At 38.2% G+C, this 22,063-nt stretch overlaps 1 long non-coding RNA gene across 1 annotated transcript in view; it reads left to right on the top strand.

Annotated features, from left to right (window-relative positions):
- Nucleotides 1–20,832, top strand: part of LOC104911535 — a 23,682-nt gene extending 2,850 nt beyond the window's left edge. Inside the window, exons 2-4 of the long non-coding RNA XR_002116158.1 lie at nt 17,655–17,734; nt 17,976–18,041; nt 20,701–20,832. This is a non-coding gene — a long non-coding RNA (uncharacterized LOC104911535). The remainder of the gene's footprint in view (nt 1–17,654; nt 17,735–17,975; nt 18,042–20,700) is intronic.
- The last annotated feature ends 1,231 nt before the right edge of the window (nt 20,833–22,063 follow it).

Here is a 22,063-nt window from a genome sequence, read left to right as displayed (position 1 = left end):
GAGGAGGGAGGGATGGTGGAATCTCATTTATTTTTCAAGCTTCCTCAATAATGGAACTGTTAGGAGGGTAATGCCAAGTGTGGAGGTTGTGTTACAACCGTACAAACTGAAGCATCTTGAAAGTTGTAGATCTGTGTACCGGAAAGTATCATATGAGAGCTCCTCATCCCTCAACACGGCTACCACGTGTCACTGACATGCATCCTGCTGTTGTAAGGACGTCAGACAGAATTAAGACAGAAGAAACCAAACACATCCATGTAATAAATTATTAATCAGAAATACAAACTCGTGGTTGGAGGGCACAATTCATGCCTTTTGCCAAACTTTATTGGCAACAGTTCTGCAGTGTTCATTAACAGAAGTAGGTGGCTTAGTTTAGAAAGCCATAGATAGCAGGTTTAAGGTAATAAGCAAATCTTAAACAGTCCTTGCAACTTTTTGGTCCTTTGGATGAGCAAGTTAGTAAGTTTAGTGTTAAGATTTTGAAGATGGCTTTATAAGCTAATGAAATAATACTTCCTGAAATGTAGAGCAGAGCATCACTCAGCATGCTGGAAGATGCCTGATTCCACTGAGCACATCACTGAAATCCCTGGACAGTCGTTGTTTAAAAATGTATGGTAGGGTTTAAATGAAGGAAAACACAATACCGTTGCATAATAATTATCCTTGAGAACCTGAACTTTAATGCATTTAAAAATAGCTATATATTAGTCTCTGCATTAGATAAAATGTCATGAAATTAAAATAATTTTAAAAATCAGTTTATTGAAGCAGGTGCGACCTTTTGTGAACACATGCAAATCACTTTAGCTAGTTATAAACTGGCACAAGATTGTCTGCAAAGAGCTTTGCACCTGTGTTAATGAGTTTTTTAATTGATTTGAATTAAACTGGCACAACTGTTGTGTTTAGACAAGGCCTTAACCTAGCAGTTAATTCGGTAATAACAGTAGAAACTGGCTTGACTTATTTCTGACAGTGTTCTGCTGTGATTTCCCCCTTTCCAAGAATTCAGACACAAGTTGCTGTTCTTTCTCTGCTCTCCTGTCTTTAATTTCCCTCCGTAGTGTCCCTTTCTTCTGACCTGCACAGTGATAAAGGTTGCTGCAGTTTGCACAGACTTCTCAGGAATCATGAAGAGGAATGGCAAGACTCAATGCATCCTTTCTCTCCCTAGGCAGCCCCTGGCATACTCTGGTGCCAATACCTGTTGTATCAACCTTGTCTTTACTTCTTCAGGGAGAAATGGGACTTTTCCTCCTGGCAGGCTGCTACCAGCTCTGCAAAATCCCCAGCCCTTCTTAGAATAACTGAAGCAACATTTTGGGCTTTTTTATTATTATTATTATTTTTATTTATTTTAGAAGAAGACAAACAAAACAATTGGCAAAACCCCCCCAAAACTCATGAAAACCACATGCAGTATTTTTTATGTTTATATTCTTACCTGCATGCAAGTGCTGCACAATAGAAAACCAGTGGACTTCTGAAGAACCTTTCCGAAGTGTTGTTTTGTTATTTCTAGCATTTGCATGCACGCTTCACCAGATCTTGGTTGTTCTTGGCAAATGCTGCAACAAAATGTTTTTGCAAAATGTTCATTTTATCCTTTCTACAAAGAAGTAATATGTTGCTTTCGGTTGAGAAGTGTTGGAAAAAAAAAAAAAAAGCCATTTTCTCCAGGGATATCCTGAGTGGCCTTGTCAGACAGTAGAATGGTGATGCTTAGCATGTAAATTCTAAGTCCCCAGAAATTGTAGATACTGGATCTCATTAATATATCATGTTGGAACAGCAGAACTGCTCAGGGACCCAGCTGGAGAGAAAAGCTAGCCCCTGGGGAATGCAGTGAGAGTTATGTCCATTTTAAATGTATGGGATCTGGGACTGCTTAGTTGTCGTTAATGTGAATTTCCTCACTATATTGAAGTGAGGACAAGGGCAGAATACAGGAAAGAGGCATTCTGCTTTTAGCTGTTACGCCAGCTGCATATTACAGCATCAGAATAAGATGTGTGGAAACATAGCAAAGAAAAGAGGAAAGGAAAGGAAAGAAAGAAGGTTTTATTTATGTCGTCACTTGAAGCCTATTTTTGCCTGTAGGATTTTGACCACCCTTTAGTAGTATTTTTCTTCCTTGCCTCCCTTCCCAGAACGTACCACACTATTGCTGATTGGAATTGAATGTAGGGGAAGAGGAAGGAGGTATTTGCATTTTGTCTGTAAACTGCTACTGTATTTCATCTAAGTTTAACTCTTCTGATTTTATTTTGGCCAATAAATTTGTGAAATTTATTTTAGGTTGGAAAATTTGACTGTGTTAAATGTATTGTTTTCAGCGCATTAGTACTTCAGCAGGGGAAAAAAAAGGGAGGAAAGATTATGTAGCACAGTATCAGCAAAGAATTCCCCATGCCTGAAAATTTCTCTGTAAGTATTGTGCAGTATATTTCCATAATTGGGTTTGTAGTCTAAATGTGCCTAGCCTTGAGGAAAGAAGTTATTTTACAATGGATTGTTTCTATTGCTTTTCTGTTGTTAGCATTTGAGACTAGTCATTATCTTCCTTTCTATTTTCTACACTGCTTGTAGATATTCTTCTAGTTAACTGCTGCATTAATAACTGCATCAGGATTGCAAAAGAATTTAAATGATTTTGTTGTGGAATGGACTGTGCCAAAACTCACAATGCATTACAGAACAGGAGCTTATGTGTGCTTTGGGAGAGGGTAATTTCAACCCATCCTCACATGCAGATCAGAAGGACTCCATCAAGAAGAAAATGCAGCAGTGACCAATTTATGGATTTATATGACTTGGTTTTTTGGCTGCTGCAATGGCATCAAGAGATTTGACCTCTTCAGAAGTGCAAAAACTGCTGTGTTGCAGAAAGGTTACTAAGAGGACAGAAGCAGACTGAAGATTACGTTCTGTGATATTTAATCTGTTGGTCTTCAGTTATTACTGCAGGAATCTTTTCATCGATGACTGTAGCACTTGCATCCCAGATTTATTGTTATCCAGTTAAATTCATGACATGGATTTTTTTTAATTTTTTTTTAGTTATACATCTATTTGGAACAATACATCTTAATGTTTAAAAACCTATCTTGAGGAAACTGATCTCACAATAATTGATCCCTACTGCTCAACTCCTTTTGCGTTCCTTCTTTAACTATTTGTACTTTCTAGATCTTAGGATACTGAAATCCCTATTGGTAGTTTGTGTTAGTTGTTGATATGTTCTCCCAGACTTAAAAGCCCAACTAGTGTTTCGAATTACTTTCATAGAAGACAATTTACAAGTTTCAGAGGAAAGCAACCATGAAGCTGAAGCAAAAAAAGATGCTTTCTGTTTTGGCTGTATAAGAAGTGATGTTGCAAAAACGGAACCGGAGGACAAGTTCTTCTGCCAAAGCACCCAAGTCCCTGTTCAAGTTGAGGACAGCACTTTGTGCTCAGATTGTTTCTCTCTATATATTCATATAGCAAGCAATTCAAAGCATGGGTTATGTTACTTAAAGATATATCCATTACATTCTCCATCACTGGTCCCTTTGGATCATGTTTAATGTTACAGTGAACTCCATTCGTTGCCAGTGCTCCAGAATGAGTTTGTCCAAGCTTACAGTCCCTTTGGGGAGTACCAGCACTGGTGCAGCCTTATCTGTTGACCACAGTCCATCTTTTCAGAGGTATATCTGTACCTGCCTTACTCATGGGCCACTTCAGGGTGCACTTGTTTCAGTGTGAACTTATCTGTGGGCCACAATCCCTTCAGGGATGTGCCAGTTTCAGCATCCACAGCCACAGATGCTTTGAGATGTACCTGCTCTGGTGTAGACTTATCCCCAGTCACAGATGCTGTGAGGCGTACCTGCTCTCTCATGGATTTATCCACAGCTCTCAGACCCTTTGACTCAGCTTCTCAATGCAGTTGCAGTCTGTCCAATGCGGCAGCACAGGACCAGCAGCCATGCCTTGGCCATTACCAGATGCCACATACATGGCCAGGGAAATGTCTCAGTCACATCAGAGTAAGACAAGAAGTAAAGCCCCCTGCAAGCACCAGACTAATATATATTAAAGTGAGTGAGCCCCATGGCAGGCCCAGGAACCTGTCAATTAGCAGCAGAACAACTATAAATCCAATCTAGTGTGCTCCGATGAAGTCTGTTCTGGTCTTAAGCTCCTTCAGCCCCACATTAGGTACCAAAAAAAGGCTTTGATGGTTTAATCCTGGTATGCAGAGAAGCCCCAGGCAGGCACTCACTCACTCAGTCCTTCCAATGTGAGGGGAGGGAGAATTGGGAGGGTAAGCTTGCAAGCGTGTGGTTTTAAGTGAAGGCAGTCTCAAGGGTAAAGGAAAAGCTGCATGTGCAAGCAAAGCAAAATGAAGAATTCATTCACTACTCCCTATCAGCAGGCAGATGTTTGGCTGTTTCCAGGAAAGCAGAGCTTCTTCATGCATAACGGTTGCTTGGGAAGACAAATGCCATAACTCCAAACATCCCCCTCCTGTCTCACACCTCCTTTCATCCAGCTTGTATTGCTGAGCAAAGCATCACATGGTGTGAAATATCACTCTGGTCAGCTGGGGTCAGCTCTCCTGGCTGTGTCCCTTCCCAGGGCTTTGTGCACCCGCAACCTGCTCACAAGCAGGGTGGGGTGACAAACAGAAAAGACCTTGATGCGGGATGAGCACTGGTCAGCAGTAACTAAATCATAGCTGCCTTCTCAGCACTGTTTTTCATCACAAACCCAAAATAAAGCACTATAGTAGGTACCATGAAGAAAATTAATCCTATCCCAGCCAAAACCAGCACACAAATATATAAAATCAACGTCTTTTCTCCCGTCCACTTTGAATGTGTCCTCGTATTTCTTAGAACAGTGGAGTTTTAATGATGACTATTAGGAGCTGTTGCTGTAGCAGCAGAAAGGGTAGTCAGACTTTGTTTTGGTTATCTTTATTACAATTTAAATTTAATCAATCTCAATGTGATTGCACTGGGAAAAAACAAAGCTGTAAGTGTCGCAGGATCTTCCCCAGGCAGTCATTAAGGAACAAAGGTGAAATCTGGGAGCTATGTTGTTACATCTGACTGTATTTCCATACTTTGTAGAAGCTGTCGTCTAAGAAAGCGCCTCTGGTTTTCTGGTATGTTAGCTTTGGCTGGCAGCTAAAATTCCACCCAGATGTTAACCCTCAGGGCAGGATGGGGGAAGAAAAGAGGAAAAAGAGGAAGGAAAAAACTTAGGAGTGGAGGTAAAGACAGGGAGATTGCTTACCAATTACTGTAATGGGCAAAGCAGAGTTGACTCGGATTAAGAACTGCAAGGAATGTCTGTTCTGCCATGGAACTGCTCTTCCTCTGAGCTTGATGTTCCCTCTGCTGTTTGTAGCTCACTCCCTCTTCTCTCTAGCTGGTATTTTCTGCTCTTTCCTATATATATTTTCATTTCTTGGATATTTCTTCATAGATATGCCACCATCTTGACTGCTGGGCTCAGCTTTCGCCTGCATTTGGATGTATTGTGGAGCTGTCTGGAACCATCTGGGCCCAGCACATGGCAGCCCCATGCTTCTTCCCACAGAAGCTGCCCCTGGAGTCTCCCACGACCAAAACCTTGCTGTGTACATCGAGTACTGGTTTCCACGTCAAGCTGCATACGGAAGGCAAACCAGCCTGTATGCATCTTGATATCTATTTGCTGATTCTCAGAAATTCTCTGCTCAAATTTCTTTCAAATATATACTGTCCTTGTTTAAGGAGCATCACATGTTTAACATTACGCTTAAAAGTTGTAAGTCTTTATGGATTCAGACCACCTTTTAAAGGAACTCATTTGTTGGTATCAGAGAACGTATGGGAACTGCTGAATCACGGCCTGAACCTCTGATTGACCACCTGAGGCGAGCACTGAATCAATCAATCAGAGGTTCACCTGGGAGCACAGGTGAAGGCAATTCTCCTGCCCTATTGGAAGGGGTGGAGCATGGCTGTGCCTGTCCTAGACCCATTTAAGAGCTGACTATGACTGGAGAAGGTTTTCTTGTGGAGATTACTCTTCTTGGAGTTTTCTCAGCAAGCCCAGGATAAGGGTAAGCTTCTCCTCCATTCTTCTTTATCATGATAGCCTATTTAGCCTAACTTTCCTGTATATTTCTTATTTATAACGTCTGTATATTCATTGATTATACAGAGAATAAGCTCAAAAATTTCTATGTTGAAAAACTCCCCCTTTTTTTTTTTTTATAAATCTTGACATACAAGGTTCTTTAATTTGCTGAATTGCTTCTGCTTGTATCTCCTTCATGTGACTTCTACTTCTATCAGAGATACACTCCATGGTTTTTATTGCAGGCAGATGGTAAGATTTGTGTGGAAATCATAGGCGGTTTTTATTGAGCTGTTAATTACTGACATTCACATTATTAGGAGTGGTAATCTTTTCTTATTTCTGCAACATTTACCCTTCTTCTGGAGAGAGAAGGGACATGTTTTAGTCTGTGACTTTCTTGTTTTCTTCTTCAATTCAAACTGTGTTAAATAACAACAAGGAGGAGACTGTTCAAATGCTCTTTCAATGGCATTAAAGTAATTTTGTCAGGCTTGGGAAAATGCAGTGTCATTTCATTGTAGTACCTCTGCTCTTCTGTGCCCTGTTGCTTAGTGTGCACTGTCCTAACCTGAACTGTCAAGTAAAAGTTTGATGTGGCTTCTTCTAAAGTGGTGGGAGAAAACTGCCATTAATACAGTCACTACTGGTTCTCATGGGCAGAATCTAGGAAAGCTGTGAATATTAAGTGCAAAGACTGACTATCTCTTTCTTAATGCTCTGTTTTAGTTGGGATAGAAATACGCTTCCAAAGATCAGGCAGATCCTCCAGAGTATTATAAGTACTGTCTGTCAGCATAATACAATTATGTTTTGGAGTTCTATGGAGACTCCTAAAAATTCAGAAACACAAGGTCAAACCCTGAGTGCTTTTAGGTGTTCACTCCCAAATCGTATTAATTTATGATAGCAAGAAGTTGTCTCTATATCTGTCACATAGTAGAAAAATCTGAAGTACCGCAGATCCTCGGTAGGATTAAAAAAATGAAATATCAATATTTTAGTTCCTCTGTTTCCATATTCTATTATCTTTTTGTTCATAAAGCCAATGCCATGGCACTTAGATTCTTGGTAAGAGGGCAACCCTATTCAGATTCCTAAGCACCAATGCAAGATAGGTCTGTAAGAAATGTGTATAGTAAGATTTCCTTTCCTTCAGAATGAGAGATATACCATAATCATAATTTGTTCTACCCATCCTTGCCTGAGAAACAAATACCTCTCAATGCAGGTTTTTAATGTGATAATTAAACATTTCTGCATTTTATCTTAAGTTCATTTTGGAAGCAGTGCTGTCATCATTCCTAACCATTGCTTTTTATTAACTGTTGGGAAGCCACCCTATTGCATATTGGGAGATTAACTGTAATTAGATTCCATCTCACTGAAACACTGCTATGTAAACCACTTCACCTCCTGTTTAATTGAGAAACTGAATGTGGAGAGACTTTATGTTAACAAGGAAAGAATGAATATTTAAATTGGCCAGAACGGTATTATGGCTCTTCTGGGCCTTTTAAGTACATAGTTATTGGCATTACCTCTTTTCCTATGCTTACGTAGTCCTTATTTTCAGGTTGCCTGAAGCTTGAGAAATGCTTTGGAGTTATAAATAATATATGGGTAGCAAAGTTGAGATGTCAGGTGTTCAAAACAAGCCCATCAGCATATGTACATTGTGAACAAATAAACACTGGGTTTCTGCCTGTGTGTCTGGCCAGTTTTGAATCTGTGGAAAATGTCCATTTGTTATGCTAAACATATTTGTGGCAGAGCTTTTTCCCATTGCAGGGGTGGAGTCACAGGGTTCAGCTCCTTTGGTGGCAGTGTTGTTGTTTACAGATTCCAAAATGTGATCTGTGGAGCTCCATCCTAGGTTTCTTTAGGGAGTTTGCAGAAGGAAGCCTTAAATCAATGACCTTAGATTGACTATGGAAACCTCTTGAAGTACCTCTTCACAAGGAAACTCTTTGAGGTGTAAATTTGAAAAGGAGGGAAAATAAGTATTTTGTTGCAGTGTTTATACTGTTGCTTTTCTGCAGGTCATCTACTGTGAGCAAAGAGCTGCCCCAGTCCTGTCTGCTGGTAAATAAAGTTTACGCATTGACTCAAAGAACTGTAAGGATGCCACAGTGTATTTTACCTTTTAGACACTATTTGTTTTGAATATCAACCCCTAAAGCTGACAAAATCTAGATTTCCTAGGGTAACAGTACTGCAGACTGACAGGTACTTCTGTACATACACCATTAACATTAAATAGTCCTAAGTTTCTTGCACTTCAGCTGTGTTGCAGGGGTACCAACTGCTATACCAGAAGCAGAAGGGAAGAAAAGAGGGGCAATAATTGTGGAGTACTTCAGTTCTAGAGAAACTCAACCAGTGTTTTAAATCCTTATCTCTTATTCTGTGACTATGGTGGAGGGAAGAGAAAATTGCTTGTACCTTAAGAAGCACACACTAAATCCTAATGAGTGGGAGCATTCTTGATGCCTAGCTACCTGGTTAATTTCAGCAACTCGCCTCCAGTAATATAATTAAGCATTTCTTGCTGTGAATTTTCACATTTTTTTGTAGATGGAGTTACTTGGACTGAATCACTGATAGAAGACTGAGGCTATGAGAGGAGACAGTCTGTGGATTTTCCTGTTAAGGTTTCCATCTAGGTGAAGTGAAGAGCTGGCAGAGCACACTTAGAGTGATCTGTTAGGCTTGTTTCTCTTATGTCACGTTCTCTCAGGAAGCCAGAAGGATGACTATTAACTAGAAAGCTCTATACAGTCTTCTAAGTATGTTTTAAATCTCACTTTTCTACGAAAAATTAACAGAAGAGCTGTGATAAATAAATAAAATACGTTGCTGTGCTCTCTCTAGAGATCAGGTTGCTTTGATTGTTTGAAGTTTGATTTTATGTCTGGATATGATAAAGGAGATAGATTTGAGGATTTTGTCTAGCAGTGGCTGAGATGAGGATGTCCATACAGATTTGGGGTGATGGGAGGAAGGTTGCTTGCAGGTTGGAAATCTTTTTGTAAGATCCGCTTTCATATTATCTCTTTTGGCATGTTTTACTTGAAATCTGTCACTTAAAATTTTTTGAAATATACGAGCCTTGAGTTCAGCACTTAAGCTAAGTATTTCACTGTAAGCATGTGTGTAAGCCTCCATTAAAGTGCATAGAGCAACTTTATGCTGAAGTGTTTTGCTGGGTCAAGTCCCTAGATAGTTCAATGTAAATGAATATGCATCTTGAAATGAGCATTGTTCCCAGATTTGGTGAAAGTATTTTTGCTTTCTAGATGTATGTAAATCTTAGTATAAATCTCCATTGAATGCAGTTCTGATATAAATCTGCACTTCAGCAAACCAGATACAGGAAGCATACCACAAATATTTCCCCCTCTCTCCCTCCCTTCCCCCAAGTTGCATTTGATGAGCGAATGATTGCTATATATTGATGCTACTATTTTATTAAGAATTTATAAAATACTTGAGCAGAAGATACCTCTCTTTTCAACAGCCTAAAGGCTGGATTTGTGCACTGTTCCATGCTGTTATATAAGGGAAGAGACAGCACAAGACATCACCTGCCTTCCTACTCCAACCCTGCATAATGCCAGTCATTGTGCTAAGAAACTCTATTATCGCTCTGCAAATAGGATTAAGCCACTGTTGTCAGTAAGAGTTATTCATAGTTTTGAAAGAATCAGCCCACAGAAGTGGATATCAGATTCTTATTTTTGGTGATGGGGGTGTACCTTGAGTGTGAGGAACCCGAAGTTCCTCAAAACCTTGCTGGCTGTGCTCAGGAGTAACTACTAGGAGTAACCTGTACGTAGCCTGGTTGCTCTGTCTGGCCTATAGGAAAGACTGTGTAGTTCCACAATATGGCTTTTCTATTCCTTATGGAAAGCAGAGAGCAATTGCTGGGATAATGTATCACTACAGGGTCATCTGCTGCTTACTGCTGTAAGGGGTGTGTAGTGGGGTTATGCACTGCATTAGCTGCCAGTGTTTCTCAGGAAGGATTTGCATTTGGGCTCCCAAGAGCACCTTGGTCTGCACAGCTTGTTGAAGCAGGTGTCAGTAACTGAGGCCCCATCTTCATTCATTTTCTTTCTTTTGGACTGTAGGTGCCCTGAATTCAGCCCAGAACAGCTTTCTTGTAAGGTAAAGGTACAACTCAGGGTGACAGTATTAATTTTTAGGCATTTCAATAATTATCCCAAGTTAGTCTGGGAAAAATCCAGGTTGCTTCAGGAATTCTCACTGATATGATGAATCATTTATTGCTCTAACTTGACTAGTAGATTCCCAGCTCAAAAAACCTGTTGTGTACCTTTTTTTTAATGTGTGACTTCGCATTTCACTTTGCTCTGGGCATACAGCAAGTTGTATTGGACCACAGTCAAATGTAAACACATCAGAAAGTTTACAATATGATACAGTGGTTGAGAAATGGTGCTTAAATCATTTATTTGCTTTTATTGCAATTTTAGAATCTTTAGTGAATCTCTCTTAACCTTAACATCTTCCAGAAAGTTAAGAGTTTTTGTAAGATGTTGTCATTGAATGAGAGAGAGGATATACTATTGAAAAAATTATTTCAAATACACCCTGATTAAGAAACAAACAAACGAACAAAAAAAAAACCACAAAAAGGTTCTCATCTTCCCACCTCTCATCACAGCTATTTCATACACTGATAACTGCAATGACAGATAAACAAAAGAGCAAAAAAGATTGGTAAATGTTATTCCTTTATTTTAAATTAATTCCTATTTCTTTGCTTCTGTCATTAATAATTCTTGCAGCCAGCCACTGTGGATCTTTATATCAATTCCTTCTGAACTAATAATGTTATCATTGAAATAAACTGCAGAGGTCTTGTTCTTTTAATCTTCTTACATACTAAAGATCAAGTAAAAAATACCATTATAGAAACATAATGAAAGTGAGCATTATTTTTTCTTGTTTCAATCTAATGAATCTGTTCCTGTGCTTGTTGGAAGATGCAACAGGAGCAATTTATTATGTTTTAAAATACATTGTAGCACATCTATTTGCTCATAAATACAATGATTTACCATTTCTTTGAGTCACCTTAGGTGGTAATGATGGCTTACAGTGTAAGAGTGCACAGTGAGAGAATAATTAATAGAATTCTCAGAAATGAACACTGGTCAGTTGAAATAAGGTCAAAACATTACTTGATAAACCATTTAGATGAAACTAAAGCAATATTAGCTCTAATTTCAAAATAACAAGTGTACATAATATTATAAGTATACTTTAATTCATTTCTGAGTAGTTAGAATGTTGACTAATAAGGGACTTTCAGTATTTCTTTGCCATCCTCAAGTTCCTTAATTAATTGTATCTTAAGGAAGTAGCATGATTGTCTACATAGCTATTGATCTGTTTATGTCCTAACAAAAGGATTTTAGACTTCATCCCTTAATTACACACAGCGTATTCCTGATGGTTTTTCCTCTGTAATGATAAAGGCCTCAAGAAAGAGGAAAAGAGTTGCTCTCTTTCCTTCCCAAAAGCATTGTTTGAACTTAGGCCCACCTTAGAATGTTAGTGAGTACTTAGAGACTTAAGATAAGTTGGATGCTTCATAAAAATTATAGAATGGTTTGGGTTGGAAGGGACCTTTTAAGACCATCTAGTTCCAACCCCCTGCTATAGGCAGACACCTCCCTCTAGACCAGGTTGCTCGAAGCCCTGTCCAGCCTGGTCTTGAGTGCTTCCAGGGAGGAGGGAGCATCCACAACCTCACTGGGCAGCCTGTTCCAGTGCCTCACCACCCTTGCAATTTCTTCCTAGTATCTAGTCTAAATCTACTATCTTCCAGTTAATAGCCATTTCCTCTTGTCCTGACACTATATGCCCTCATAAAAATTGCCTCCCCAGCTTTCCTGTGGGGTCCCTTAATGTGCTGGAAGACCAACCCTTCAGATCTGTCTACATTCTGTCCTAGTAAAGATGCTGGTTTTGTACTGTAGGGTGCCTATATGAATTTTTTTGCTTAATGAAAGTAAAAAATGAGAGTTAAGGTAAAAATGTATCCATAAGAAAGTAGTGCTTCCTATGGTAGGAACTTTTTCTGATTTTACTTAAGTTGTGGGGCAAAATATGCAAATAAACAAATTTGTTGCCCAGGAAGTGGAAAATAAAAGTCCTCAAAATTTGTATGGATTTTTGAGAAGAATCTCTTAGACTGGAGTCAGTTTCTTATGAGAGATCTTCCCACCAAAGCTTCAAATGACAGAGGAAATGTCATCTGTTTCCCTAGCTGGGAGTTTTATACTAAATTTTCATTAATCAGGCTTTATGTCTAAATGGTGATTTCCAGAAAGTAAAATCTTATTTCCTTTAAGAATTAGTCTTTGTCTCTCTTCTGCTCTTTCCTTAAGCATTGTTTAATTTTAAAGCTGATGAATATCTATTGTCATCTCTCATATTGTATGGCTACACTGCAATTTAACAATGTAGTGAGCTCTCTTTAAAACAGCCTGGGTGTCAGGCATAGTGCAGCCAACCAGGGGTCTGAAGCTCCATTTAGGCTTTAATGTACTTAGGCTTTAATAGTCTTTAGAGACTCATCCTATTTTGGGATGTACTTCTGAGTCCCCAAACAAGTGAGTTAAAAGTCAGCTTATGTACATACGGGCTACACTGCCAAGTGGCATACTAGATTCATACCTCATTCTTTGTGATGTGTAAAGGATGATGAGGTGCCCAGGTCCCTGAGGTCGAGAGAATCCTGACTTATAAGTGGTCTGATGTGGCTTCCAACTGAAAAAAAAAAATCACAATACTGGAGTTGCACCACTGTTTTGAGAGTTTGATTTCTCTCCATGAGAGATGCATAAATGAGCAGGTTCTGTCAGAGCAACTGATTTGGGCAAATCAAGCTTAACAGAGAATCTTACAACAGCCTTGAGCATTCAGCCTAATCTTCTAGTCATTTAGCATCAAAGCAATCACTAATGTCAATTTCTTATAGCACCCACATCCTCCTTAGGTTACTTATCTGAGATTTATTTTGACAAGTTCCATTTTTATGGTATATTTTTATTATCTTTGAAAGAAAAAACATACATTTTTCAAGCAGAATATAACAATATTAGTGTGCTGCCCTTCATTCAAGACATTCAATTGTTTTTTTCTTTTCTTAGTGGTAGTAAAAATAATTTTATTTACCACTTCTGTAGTACCCCATATATTGAAAGGAGCTTTGCTGCCAACAACTGGATAACTCCTGTTGGCTTGCTAGATACTGTATACATTTTAGAGATAAACAGAGACAGAAAAGCTTGAGCACCCACCCTTTGAAAGTATCCAGAATTTTTGGTCTCCAAGTTCCCTACTGTCCAACTCCAGTTTCAGACCTTCTTGGCACATCTTCCTCATTTGTTACCTTCAATGAGAGAACCAATTTTTACTCCTGAAAACAGGAAGAAGGATAATTGACAGCATGTCTGTGTTTAAGATGCTCATCTGTGCGCTCTGTCCTTCAGTCTCCAGCTGTTTCATACCATACCCAATATATGCTCTATCCAGCATATGAAAGACATGGAGCAGTCGAAGGGGGTTACAGAGGATTGCCTACACAGAAAGGCTGAGGGAGATGTGCTTGTTCAGCCTGGAGAAGAGAAAGCTCTGGGGAGGCCTCATTGCAGCCTTTCAGTACTTCAAGGGAGCTTAGAAGCGGGAGAGAGACCAATTTTTTTACATGGTTTGATAGTTACAGGATGAGGGCGAATAGTTTTGAACTAAAAGATGTGTGATTTAGATTAGATGTTGGGAGATAATTCTTCATTACGAGGGTGATGAGATAGGGGAACAGGTTTCCCAGAGAAGCTGTGGTGCCCCATCCCTGGAGGCACTCAAGGCCAGGTTGGATGGGGCCCTGGGCAGCCTGATCTGGTGGGTAGCAGCCCTGCCCATGGTATGGGGTTGGAACTGGATAGGTTTTAGGGTCCTTTCCAACCCAAAGCATTCTGTAATTCTATGATCTCATACAATGTTGATTAAGGCAAAAACAAATATCAAATATGAGATGGGTTTTTGAATAAAGGTCTATTATAAATACAGATAGAAAAGGACAACGTTTTTTCTTTTCTGAGCTTCAGTGTATTCTTGCAAAATCTATGAAAGATTATCTACAGAATGATCTTGACTAATGTCTCTAACCTCCAATCCAAATGCTTTGCAGTGCATCTTAATAATATCATAATATTCCAATATTTTTGTAATAAAAGCTTTAAACTTTGACTTTCACGGAGGAGAACTCCTTTTTAGTTTTCAAATGTGATGTGTAGTCAAAAAAGTTACTTGGCAAAGACTTAAGTTTAACTGTACAAGCTCTTTTTGAAGGATGAAAACTGAAAAGAAATTGTTTTCATTCTTACAGCAAAAGACCTTGATTTTTGAAAAGCCATATAAAAACGTCTCATTTGAAGAGTTCACACATTTGACTAGCCTAAGAAAGCGTCAGAATTATTACCAAGTGGAATTTTTTTTTACTTTAGGTCTGTATTGAATGCATTGCAGCTACTACAAATACTCGAACAGCAGTTAAAAAGAAGTTGCTAAATCTTGCCGCAGTTAACAGCACTTTTTTACACATTTGGCAGAACTGTGCCCTTGGGAAGTGAAGGAAAAGGCAGAGAGGCTTGCCTATGTTCAGACATAATACTCAGGCCTGTAAACCTGCAGAGATGAGATCTCCAAGCCTGTTTAATGATTTGTTACTGCTGAAAGGAAGATCTTAGCTTCTGCTCTCCCTTACTTCCTGTTCTGTCCTCCCTTACTTCTACTTCCATGGTCCAACTTCTTTTACAGGTGCTGGTGCTTGTTCCACCACTTATGAGCTGATTCAGTTCATTAAGACAGCAGAAAGCAGGGTTGGGCTGTGGATATTTTGTTTGCATTTGTTTGTTTGACTGAACCAGGCAGACTTTTGCCGTTATATTCATATTGTATTTGTCATGGAATCACCTGGACATACACATAACTAAAAGACAGTCATTGTCCTGGAAAACATGGGATATTTTAGAAATCAATAGGATTTTGTTATGTGTTTAAGCTATTACTAGTTCAGGGCTCAGTACAAAAATAAATTAAAAAAATATATTTCCAGTGGAAAATAAAATCAGGATATTCTGATAGGCAAAAATATCCCAGAATCTCAGAACCATATGTACTGAAGTTCTTCAACACGTATCACCCCCAGAATGACAGAGAAGCAAATCTTTTCATTCAAAGCTCTGCTTGGTGTTTATGATTTCACAAGCATTGGGGAAGTCAAGGTTAAATTGGCTTGCTCTTGAAGTTTAAAAGTGACATGCTTTCCCCTCCTTAACCTCTCTGCTTTTAGCCTGGTGCTTTCAGAGAGAGACTGCTTTCTCTACCTTCATAAATACCTCTCTCCCCTTTTCTGTTTTCCTTTTGCCAGTTTTTCCTCTGTCCTTAAATAGGTGAGCTATGTTTCCTTTTAATTGAAAATGGTAATAGGTATAACATCAGGAATTATTAATCAAAATGCTGGCATTTTAATTCGTATTGGAAAATAGTAAAACTGGTAAGTTGAGCTCCACTGTAACTCCATCAGAACTTTTTAGTTTTCCTATTCACTTAGTAGTTCTAATAGCATTAATATTATTTCAGGTTGTAGTTAATGATGCTTATGAAAAAACATTGTTTTCTGGTACCATGTTTCTTTTTTTTTTTTAATTCATTGAAGTAAGAAGGATGCATCCTATCAATCTTGATTTTTTTTTTTTTTGAAACTTGATCGTTACTGAATCAACGTGTACTTTAATTCTGCAGCTGTATGAAAATATCAGTAAAATATTATCTGAGAATAGTAAGTCTCCCCAAAGGCCTTAATTAGACATAACATCCTAGTAGGTGTGTTCAACTATTAAGAATATTGCTTAGCAGAATAGTCTTTCCTGTGTGGAACCAGGATATTGAGCATCCATAAAGCAGAAAGATAAATAATGCCATTTGTCTCCTTGCTTTTCTAGTAGCATACAAGAAATAGACTGGGTAGAAGTTGACAACCATGGATTATATAGATTAGAGAAAAAAATGAGGGAGTTTTCAATTTTTTGTTCTCTTTGCCTCCAGCAGTTAACTTGGGATGAAGAAAAGAGCACGTATTTATTGATGTGTCATAAGTTACATGTCTTCCTTCATAAACCTTAACCTTGGCCTAAATGCCTTCCAAAATGATCTGAGTTTTCTGAAATCTGTGGTATAAGACTAGCTGGGCAACAGTTCCAAACCAAGCACTTGTCAATGTGAAAAGTATAGAACAAGCTTCACTTGGGCTCTGTCACAGTGCAAAGCTTTAAGAGAGCCGTTCTAAATTGTGTCCAAATTGTGTCCTTCAGTATGCAGATCCAGAGTCAGCACGATCACTTACTGTTGCCTTTGCATATGAACAAGCTGTTTTGCAACTGTTTTTAAAAAATGTTTTGCTGCTGTTAATTTAGCAGTCACTTTTTTTTTGTTGGGATTTTCTATTTTCAGAACTTGAGGTTTATCTACACAGTTCAATTCATGAAAATTAATGTGAGTCAACGAAAGATATGGCTTAGAAATAGATCAGTTAAACATCATTAAAACCCCCAAGGGCCTTCTTATCCAGAATTCGAGTGGTCCTAATTTAATTTAATTTACTTCTACACTGAAGTTAGATCATTCAAATGTAATTCTAAAGGAGAACATGCACATTAGGGTTTAATGCAGTTTTACAGCTTCTCTTTAAAGTAACATTTTTAGTTAATTCACTTCCTGATTGTCTCCATATAAATAAATCCCTAATCCCACAAGTGTTTTCAGTTCTGGCTAATCCTTGACACTTCTTAATAAGGGACTGCATAATCCAGATAGCGTCTCTACCAATTGCTGAGCTGGAAAATATCCAATTTCCAGAGTCTGCTGCATCTGTTAAGACTTTGTCCCTGACTGTTTGGGTTTACCAGCAAACTATAGGGCAATTGTAAGACAGGCTAAGATCTATAGGTTTTTGTTTCTCAAATCAATTAGCTGATACTAATACAATCAGACTCTCATCTATTAACCGAGCTAAAAAGCTTTTAAGCTGATCTGCAGGGGATATCTTTAGCATCTTCATCCAAACATTCCCTCAGGGGTGAACCATTTTCAGCTAAATGTCATACGTGAAAGGATGCTTGAACCTTGCTATAATGATGAGGTATAATTATTGGATGCAGAACTTGAGAAGTGTAGGGGAGGAGATTTAAATTCCAGAACAGATTTCTTAGATGTCAGTGAGTGAAGTCTGCCTAGAGGAAGTATAGGATGTGTGTATATCTCAGCAGGCAGCTCAGTACCTTATATTTAAGTAATTTTAGGTGCTTCAAGTGGATTCTGCTATTATTTATTTCTGCAAGGGATCCTACTGCTGATGGGAGAGGCTACAATTTGAGCTGTGGTAGTAAAACGAATATAAACTGTTACATGTTTTGTTTGCTTTTAAGGGGAACAATGAAGTAAAGACACTGCGATGAAGTACAGATACAGAATGTGATGACATTGTGGAAGTGCAGTGGTCCTTGCGGTACGTAGATATGTGAATTTCAGCCTTGTGACAGAACTGTATGAGTGACCCTGTCATATCCGGGTACCTAGTCATTTGAATTTAGGAGTCAGAAGTAATGAAGAGTGTTGAAACACATCTATTTTTTTTTTTTTACTTAATGGTATAAAACTGGCCACAGAAACTGAGCTGTTAATCATGCTAGGTTCAAAATAAACTTTTAAGCTCAATTGCTTCAATTGCCATCAACTATATTGATCAGGTATTCTCCAGCTACAGTGGAAGTGAGGACGTGTGTCTCACTATGTTAAGAAGTCTTAATCTAGAGGTAAGTCCCATTGTAATGACTTCTTACTGAGCATCAAATGTTTTTTATCTTTATATCTGTACACAGACTAAAACTTGGTATGGTAAATCCAATGTTTGACTTTGATGGAAACCACTCTGGCTACAGAAAAGAGCAACTTGAATCATACATCTGGGTTAGAATTCTCTGAAAAATTTTGGTGGTCTAGCTTTTCTTCTGGTGACTTTATGCAAGTGGGTATGCATGATCTTTTTCACTAAAATTTTAAGAGAAGCAGGTGTTTCTATGGTGACATATGGTTGTCACAAAACCATGAGACCAGTATAAGCTCCAAGTTGTGTCTACTGGCAAATTCAATAGAAATATGAATATGTGCTTGCAATTAAGCCAGAAGACAGGTTTGCTGTGACATGACCTGGCAGTATGCAGGACTATAGCCTCATATCCTACTGAAACAGGAGTACAGGCATCTCCTATGGGTAGGGCAAGGGAAAGACTTTTGAAAGGCTGCTGCTAATTACATTGCCTGTATTAGATTTCTCATGAAAGAAAGTAATACCAGTGGTTAGCTACCTACTACCCTTGTTCTGAATGTACAGAAGTGTGATGGTATCATTATCACTTCTTCCTTCACGTTTTCTGAAGAGTTTTCTTATCTGTGTATTTTATCTGTGTATATCTGGAAGTAATGCCTCCTGTTTATTTCTGTGGAAACTACAGCAGATACAAGGAACAGAATAACACTATTTGAGCAAATTATCATTTGCAAAATGCTATTTTTCAACATAGTCTTTACCATTAGCTATGCATTTTCACCAGTGGTGAACAAGAGCCTGAATGCCACCAAAATCTGTACCAGCAGAGGTGACCTACTGCCTCACAGCTGCTGTGACAGCATTGTTGCTAGGAGAACACTGCCCATGCAATCCAACTTTCACTGTGCTCACATCAGTGTTTGGTCTCCATTAACATTAACAAGTGTTGTTGAATGTCAGTGGGTACCATTTTTCCACATGGAGGAATTCAATTCCACACCTCTGCTTCATCTGTGCTTCCATTAGAGATGTCATTCTGTCAGACTGCCCCTCTGCTGCCATGTCACACACCAACAACACGTAATGGAATATTGGTGGGAAGGTTCAACCTCTAGTGCTGTACTACCCTCTGACAGAGGGGGTCAAGATCACAAAATAGGAGATATTACTTTCAGAGCATCCCTTGTAAGAGGGCCCCCAGTCCTTACCTTCTGAGCTCTGAAAATTCATAGCCCAAGGTGGTTTGGTTGGAGAATGAGAAGCCATTGAATAAATAAAATGCTGAAATTTCACTCTCCATGGGGATTACAACTTTCATTAGCCTCAGTGAAAACCACATTTCACTAAATTTAGAGCTGCAGTAGAGCTCAATACAGATAATGTATTTAATGTATGCCCTGGGCAGTGAAGTTGAAACTATTTTCAACTAATTTTCTTCAGTGTAAGTTTCCTGATAACTTAGGATTTTTTTTCCTCAGAACAGCAAGTGATACTTTTCCACAGCAGCCAACATCTTCCATGACAAATCTGTATCATCATTTTATACTGCCATGTTTTCTCCTTGCCTGGTAATATAGTGTCACAGTATGATAGTGCATGCAAAGATATGGTTTTTCCCAGTCATGTTGGACACTGTTAAAGAATGCAGACTTTTCATTTTTTTTCCAGGTGCATCTTAACTTTAACAAACTAAGAACAATTTGAGCTTGATGGGAAGGCAATAAAATCAGATATTCTCCTTAGAAAAATGAAAATATTTAGGTGTTGTATATTTATGGAAGGCAACAGAAGTGTGCAAACAAGACATGAAGTGAGGATTTGGAACACAAAGCAATTTTTATAATTAGAAATAGTTTGTTTTCTTCATAGTATTGTTAACTGCAGAAGTATGACACTGAATTACTCTGTATTATGGGTACACAGTAGGTACTTTTAACATCTATGCATTCAAATTTCTGTCCTGAATTTTGACTGTGTATGTTTAAGCTCAATTATGTAGTAAACTTGTTTTTCAGTAGTTAAGGTGAAGTGACTTCATGGTCCATGGCCAGGACTTGTTGATGTTAGTGGCCAAGCAATTGTGAAAGTAAATATATGCTTATTTGTACGTTTATTTCTGCTCTGGAAAAATTTATTTTTAGCAACGTGTTTTAGGCTTCTTCCTGCTTAACTATTCAGTTTTCTAGAATAAGCTTTTTCTTATATATTTTATACAATTTCTTGATGCTAGTATATTATATTTAAGAATTTGATTAGGAATGGACTTGATTCTTAAATACAGAAAACTTAGTGTTACTACAAAGAGGATGGTGAAATTTCCCATCAGCACAAGATAGCCACTTTATCTACTCTTTATTTTAATTTAGAACAACTGAAAATGATTGCACAGGAACAAGGCATACGGGCATCTGGCCAGATAGATTTTTTTTTTTTAATCTGGTGATAGGACTAATAACTAATGATAGAATTAGAATCTGATGAATATATTACTGTTTTTATTATTTGCTACATTTTACATGGCTGGAGAGTAACTAAGAACTTCAAGCCTCTTGCACACTATTTCTCTGAAGGTACTATTTGATAGAAAGATTTTTAGCAAAATCACGTGTTTCTTAACAGGGACTAGTGTCTCTTTCTATTGATAGAACTGCAAATTGCAATCCTTCCTGCATTACTGAACAAGTGGAAACGCGCAGAATGGAGTTCTACTTTGGAAACGATTAACCAATCCACTGTATTTTCCTTTCTTGTAATTGATTTTCTAAAGCTCAAAAGTGGCTAGAATTACAGATCTTAGGAAAAAAATGTATTTGTCATTGTTTTTCATTAACTAGTGTGATTATCTGGGCGTTGTAATGCTGAGATCATCCCTACTACTTCCTCCAGCTTTTTTGGGGGGGATGTGCGTGTGAGGAAATAACAGTCAAGAAATTCAGTTATACTAGAGAAGTTCCCACAAACATATTGTCATAGAAACTATATATGGAAGTATATGGTCAAGTAAGGAATCAGATTATACAGGTAAGCATTAACAGTTCCTTTTTCATAAATCCTGTCATTTATGGTTCATAGGAATTTTGCTCCAAATAACCAATAACTGGGATGCTACATTCATTTAAAATTCTGCTTAAATTTATACAGGGGAATTTTAATGTCATGGAGTCTGACTCTAGAGATGATGAATGGTTCTCTAGAAAAAGTAGGTCTTCTGGGCTGACAGATGCAGTCACTGTTTCCATGAGGCTTAACCGCTGAAGAGTGCAGTGTCTCACTGCTGGGAATAGTTTGTCTTTGAAAGTTTATTAAAGGTGTAGATTTAGTGGTTGAAACAATGTTTTTTAGATAACTGCTGGAACTAAACCTGTGCAGAGCTCCACGTGATGGATTATATTAGTGATGGATACAAAGTGAAATTTTTGCTTAAAGGGTTTTGGGAGAGTAACTCTGTGTTTTAGTGAACTGTACAGTAGAGAGTGTTTCTTGCATTCCTTGATCTCTCCGGAAGGATGATGACAGAGGGAAGAAATATACTTTTTTATTTAGGCAGGTAAATGTCAACACTTTTTCATCTAGCTAGGAGCTAAGTAGAGCATTTTCTCATATAGCGATTTCAGGAAAAGCAAATCCCAGTATATAGCGCAGAGAATCATTGTCTACTAAATTTCCTACTAGCTTCAATTAATTTTTTCTTTATTTAGTCCCTAGATAGATGTGAAGTGTTACTCATTCTGCAACAGCTGTCACATTCTTCTCTAGAACTAACTTTGTAGTGAAGTGGAGTGCTGTCATATTTCTGGTCTACCTCTCAAAGTAGCTGACAGTATTCATAAGGTTAATGAACCACCTTCCCCACTGAATCTCAACCCTCCCAACTTTGTGCACTTTCCATATTCTGTTCTATCAAACTCTACTTCTTCCAAGTTTCTCCTGGCCCAATTTTCCCTCACCAGTTCCTTCCACTCAGACTGATTACCTTCATCTCTACATTTTGTAATTCTATATATGTAG

Source organism: Meleagris gallopavo, chromosome 6 (genome assembly GCF_000146605.3).
Source record: "Meleagris gallopavo isolate NT-WF06-2002-E0010 breed Aviagen turkey brand Nicholas breeding stock chromosome 6, Turkey_5.1, whole genome shotgun sequence".
Taxonomy (NCBI): Eukaryota; Metazoa; Chordata; class Aves; order Galliformes; family Phasianidae; genus Meleagris; species Meleagris gallopavo.
This window is presented reverse-complemented; position numbering and strand designations above follow the sequence as displayed.